The sequence below is a fragment of the Poecile atricapillus genome, chromosome 5 (genome assembly GCF_030490865.1).
Source record: "Poecile atricapillus isolate bPoeAtr1 chromosome 5, bPoeAtr1.hap1, whole genome shotgun sequence".
NCBI classification, from domain to species: Eukaryota; Metazoa; Chordata; class Aves; order Passeriformes; family Paridae; genus Poecile; species Poecile atricapillus.
This window is the reverse complement of record NC_081253.1, coordinates 40,247,446-40,253,445: the sequence shown is the minus strand read 5'-3', so window position 1 is coordinate 40,253,445 and position 6,000 is coordinate 40,247,446.

Sequence of the window (6,000 nt, the reverse complement as noted above, 5' to 3'; positions counted from 1 at the left end):
AAACCTCAACCCTGTCGGCACGGGGCTCAGCAGAGCACAGGCCTGCAAATGCCCAGGGCATCAAGTGTCCAGGCAGCAGCCAGTGGCCTCGGCTGGGGGCACAGAGCCTTACGTGGTCAAAGAGTGGCAGGAGCGCCTCAGCCAGCTGCAGGGCAATGGGGCTGGGTATCAGCCTCTTCGTGTCCAAGACTATAAAGCAGAGCACCGTGACTGTCATCCGAACTCTTTCTCCATCTGCATCCTGCAGGAGCTCCACAAGCCTTTCAGTCAGGCTCCGCATTTTTTCAGTCTGTGCAGAACAGAAGTCTATGAAATGCCACCTTGCTGCTGCCACGGGGTCAAGAGGCCAAAGGCCTGTCCCAAAGCACTCAGGCAGCTGAAGCGGGAGCTAGGAGAGCTGGCAGCAGCTGCCTTTTTGCCCGAAGCCCAGCCAAACCCATGTGACTGCATTCCCCAGTGCAGCTTCTGCCACTGCCCACTTGTCACCGTTGAGGGTTTGTCAGTAAGCTGAAGAAGGGCCCTGAGTGCCAGGTGATGCCTCTTCCTGCACTCGCTTTGCAGGTGCATTGACAAGATTTCCAGGACTCTGTTAGCACCTGGAAGCTCTCAGCAACGCAGGCAGCAACACACGGGCACGAGGACACAGATGGCGCTTCCTTGGCTTGGGACAGAGGTTGTGCCTTCAGCACAGGCCAAGGGCCTCTGGCCACTTTCCCTGCACCACTGCACGCCTGGGCAGCTTGCCGAGCACAAGCACCCTTTTCACCCTCTTCCCCTATGCCCTGTGCACCATGCGCAGCAAAAGAAAAGTCTTGGGAGTCTGTGTATTGTAACACATCCTATATTTATATACTACAGAAGAATGAAAAAAGGAACATAACAATATTTAAGAAAAGCAAAATGCCTGCCAGCTCATGTGGCCCCTGCAGACAGAGCCTGCCGGATCAGTTCCCGCCACAGCTGCAGCAGCATAGGCAGCTGAGGCTCGATAGACGAGGCTGTGATCTCCATGCCCTGCGGAGCTGATCTCGCAGCCTCTGGAACATGGAGATCGGAGCAGGGTCTCCTGCAATCAACAGGTGAAATGTGTGGAGAGCAAGGCTTCTGATCTCCAGGCTGATGTCATTCCTCATTTCTGCCAGGGCTGGAAGAGAGACAAACAGAGCCACAGTCAGATCCCAGTCCTACGAGGACCCACGGAGAGGCACCTGCCAGGGCCATTCCAGCCGGCTCTTGCCATGGGCAGCAGGGAGCAGGGATCAGCTCGAAGCTGCTGGCCACGAATGCCCCGTGTGCCCCTGAAGTCTCTGTGTGCTCTGCCCACACCGCCCCACATCTGCAGAGGGAGCAGAGCCCTCCGCAGCCAGGCCAGGGATTGCAGCTCCCCCCGCCAGCCCCGCTGACAGCCCGCTGCCCTCACTCACATTGGTAGATCTGCAGTTCTTCCTTCTGCCCCATCAGGAGCCGCCCGACAATCCCTGGGAACACAGAGCCTGTCAGGTCCCCGGCGGCACAGCTCCCTGCCAGCGGCGCTGCCAGCCCTGGGGCCACACGCCCTCCTGCCCCGGCAGGGCTCCGCCCCAGCCCTTGCCTCATCCTGACTCAGCCCAAGGGCACGGCTGCCAGAGGCCGGCAGCAGTCCTGAGGGCAGCCGGGGCTCCAGGGCGCCGGGCCCGGGTGCCGCTGCCGCGGCAGCAGCCGGGGCCGGGGCCGAGCTGCGGCAGGGAGGGATTCCGGGCTTGTGGCTCACCGATGAACCTGATGGCCGCCGCTCGCAGGGGCTCCTGTGGGTGCTGCAAGTACCGCAGGGCCTGGTGCAGGTGCTCGGCCGCTCGGCTCTCGTCCTGTGCCAGCTGGAGAGAGCGGCAGGAGGGAAGCTTGGCGCGGGCTCTGCCCCTCGGCCGGGCGCTGCCTGCGGCCAGCCCCGACCTCCCGTGCCCGCCCAGCCCTGAGGCACCGGGCAGCAGCCGCTGGCGCCGGGCTCTGGAGGGGTCAGAGGGCCGGCTGCTGCCCGGGGAGGCGCGGTGCCGGCCCGCCCCGCAGCCCCAGTGACTCGGGGCTCCATTGGCACCTGTCTCGGGGCCACAGGAGCCTGGAGAAGAAGCCGTGTGGCCCCGGCTGCGGCACTGGGCCGGGGCCCAGCTGCCAGCCCCATACACCGAGCGCCGGGGCCAGGGGGCTTCTCCAGGCTGAGGCTGGGCCTTCCAGGCCGTCCTTACCAGGACTTCAGCGAACTTCCACAGTTGCTTATCCTTCACAGGATTTGCAAGATCACTCCTCTTCAGGAACTTGGCCATGCTAAGCAGTGCTCTCTGAGAAGCCTGGAGAGCAGCAGAGACCCGCAGATGGCCCCACAAGCCAGGGCACAGGAGCCGCATTCCTGTGCCAAGGCCTGCAGGTGGCTGCAGCCAGCAAGGTGGCAGGCCTGCAGGAGGCAGCCGAGCCCCCTCCTCGGGTGACAGCAGCAGCCCGGGAGTCCTCACCTGTGCTACACGCTGGTTCTCATCATGGCAGTGGAAGAAGAGTGGCAGCAGGCTCTGGTGCACGTGTGACTTCAGGGCCTCTTTTTCCTTTTCCACGCGAACAGTCACCAGTGTTCGGAAGAGCAAGATGGACACCAGCTGCACCTGGCTATTATCCTATATGAAAGGAAGAGAAAAAAACCTCAACCCTGTCGGCACGGGGCTCAGCAGAGCACAGGCCTGCAAATGCCCAGGGCATCAAGTGTCCAGGCAGCAGCCAGTGGCCTCGGCTGGGGGCACAGAGCCTTACGTGGTCAAAGAGTGGCAGGAGCGCCTCAGCCAGCTGCAGGGCAATGGGGCTGGGTATCAGCCTCTTCGTGTCCAAGACTATAAAGCAGAGCACCGTGACTGTCATCCGAACTCTTTCTCCATCTGCATCCTGCAGGAGCTCCACAAGCCTTTCAGTCAGGCTCCGCATTTTTTCAGTCTGTGCGGAACAGAAGTCTATGAAATGCCACCTTGCTGCTGCCACAAGGTCAAGAGGCCAAAGGCCTGTCCCAAAGCACTCAGGCAGCTGAAGCGGGAGCTAGGAGAGCTGGCAGCAGCTGCCTTTTTGCCCGAAGCCCAGCCAAACCCATGTGACTGCATTCCCCAGTGCAGCTTCTGCCACTGCCCACTTGTCACCGTTGAGGGTTTGTCAGTAAGCTGAAGAAGGGCCCTGAGTGCCAGGTGATGCCTCTTCCTGCACTCGCTTTGCAGGTGCATTGACAAGATTTCCAGGACTCTGTTAGCACCTGGAAGCTCTCAGCAACACAGGCAGCAACACACGGGCACGAGGACACAGATGGCGCTTCCTTGGCTTGGGACAGAGGTTGTGCCTTCAGCACAGGCCAAGGGCCTCTGGCCACTTTCCCTGCACCACTGCACGCCTGGGCAGCTTGCCGAGCACAAGCACCCTTTTCACCCTCTTCCCCTATGCCCTGTGCACCATGCGCAGCAAAAGAAAAGTCTTGGGAGTCTGTGTATTGTAACACATCCTATATTTATATACTACAGAAGAATGAAAAAAGGAACATAACAATATTTAAGAAAAGCAAAATGCCTGCCAGCTCATGTGGCCCCTGCAGACAGAGCCTGCCGGATCAGTTCCCGCCACAGCTGCAGCAGCATAGGCAGCTGAGGCTCGATAGACGAGGCTGTGATCTCCATGCCCTGCGGAGCTGATCTCGCAGCCTCTGGAACATGGAGATCGGAGCAGGGTCTCCTGCAATCAACAGGTGAAATGTGTGGAGAGCAAGGCTTCTGATCTCCAGGCTGATGTCATTCCTCATTTCTGCCAGGGCTGGAAGAGAGACAAACAGAGCCACAGTCAGATCCCAGTCCTACGAGGACCCACGGAGAGGCACCTGCCAGGGCCATTCCAGCCGGCTCTTGCCATGGGCAGCAGGGAGCAGGGATCAGCTCGAAGCTGCTGGCCACGAATGCCCCGTGTGCCCCTGAAGTCTCTGTGTGCTCTGCCCACACCGCTCCCCATCTGCAGAGGGAGCAGAGCCCTCCGCAGCCAGGCCAGGGATTGCAGCTCCCCCCGCCAGCCCCGCTGACAGCCCGCTGCCCTCACTCACATTGGTAGATCTGCAGTTCTTCCTTCTGCCCCATCAGGAGCCGCCCGGCAATCCCTGGGAACACAGAGCCTGTCAGGTCCCCGGCGGCACAGCTCCCTGCCAGCGGCGCTGTCAGCCCTGGGGCCACACGCCCTCCTGCCCCGGCAGGGCTCCGCCCCAGCCCTTGCCTTATCCTGACTCAGCCCAAGGGCACGGCTGCCAGAGGCCGGCAGCAGTCCTGAGGGCAGCCGAGGCTCCAGGGCGCCGGGCCCGGGTGCCGCTGCCGCGGCAGCAGCCGGGGCCGGGGCCGAGCTGCGGCAGGGAGGGATTCCGGGCTTGTGGCTCACCGATGAACCTGATGGCCGCCGCTCGCAGGGGCTCCTGTGGGTGCTGCAAGTACCGCAGGGCCTGGTGCAGGTGCTCGGCCGCTCGGCTCTCGTCCTGTGCCAGCTGGAGAGAGCGGCAGGAGGGAAGCTTGGCGCGGGCTCTGCCCCTCGGCCGGGCGCTGCCTGCGGCCAGCCCCGACCTCCCGTGCCCGCCCAGCCCTGAGGCACCGGGCAGCAGCCGCTGGCGCCGGGCTCTGGAGGGGTCAGAGGGCCGGCTGCTGCCCGGGGAGGCGCGGTGCCGGCCCGCCCCGCAGCCCCAGTGACTCGGGGCTCCATTGGCACCTGTCTCGGGGCCACAGGAGCCTGGAGAAGAAGCCGTGTGGCCCCGGCTGCGGCACTGGGCCGGGGCCCAGCTGCCAGCCCCATACACCGAGCGCCGGGGCCAGGGGGCTTCTCCAGGCTGAGGCTGGGCCTTCCAGGCCGTCCTTACCAGGACTTCAGCGAACTTCCACAGTTGCTTATCCTTCACAGGATTTGCAAGATCACTCCTCTTCAGGAACTTGGCCATGCTAAGCAGTGCTCTCTGAGAAGCCTGGAGAGCAGCAGAGACCCGCAGATGGCCCCACAAGCCAGGGCACAGGAGCCGCATTCCTGTGCCAAGGCCTGCAGGTGGCTGCAGCCAGCAAGGTGGCAGGCCTGCAGGAGGCAGCCGAGCCCCCTCCTCGGGTGACAGCAGCAGCCCGGGAGTCCTCACCTGTGCTACACGCTGGTTCTCATCATGGCAGTGGAAGAAGAGTGGCAGCAGGCTCTGGTGCACGTGTGACTTCAGGGCCTCTTTTTCCTTTTCCACGCGAACAGTCACCAGTGTTCGGAAGAGCAAGATGGACACCAGCTGCACCTGGCTATTATCCTATATGAAAGGAAGAGAAAAAAACCTCAACCCTGTCGGCACGGGGCTCAGCAGAGCACAGGCCTGCAAATGCCCAGGGCATCAAGTGTCCAGGCAGCAGCCAGTGGCCTCGGCTGGGGGCACAGAGCCTTACGTGGTCAAAGAGTGGCAGGAGCGCCTCAGCCAGCTGCAGGGCAATGGGGCTGGGTATCAGCCTCTTCGTGTCCAAGACTATAAAGCAGAGCACCGTGACTGTCATCCGAACTCTTTCTCCATCTGCATCCTGCAGGAGCTCCACAAGCCTTTCAGTCAGGCTCCGCATTTTTTCAGTCTGTGCGGAACAGAAGTCTATGAAATGCCACCTTGCTGCTGCCACAAGGTCAAGAGGCCAAAGGCCTGTCCCAAAGCACTCAGGCAGCTGAAGCGGGAGCTAGGAGAGCTGGCAGCAGCTGCCTTTTTGCCCGAAGCCCAGCCAAACCCATGTGACTGCATTCCCCAGTGCAGCTTCTGCCACTGCCCACTTGTCACCGTTGAGGGTTTGTCAGTAAGCTGAAGAAGGGCCCTGAGTGCCAGGTGATGCCTCTTCCTGCACTCGCTTTGCAGGTGCATTGACAAGATTTCCAGGACTCTGTTAGCACCTGGAAGCTCTCAGCAACGCAGGCAGCAACACACGGGCACGAGGACACAGATGGCGCTTCCTTGGCTTGGGACAGAGGTTGTGC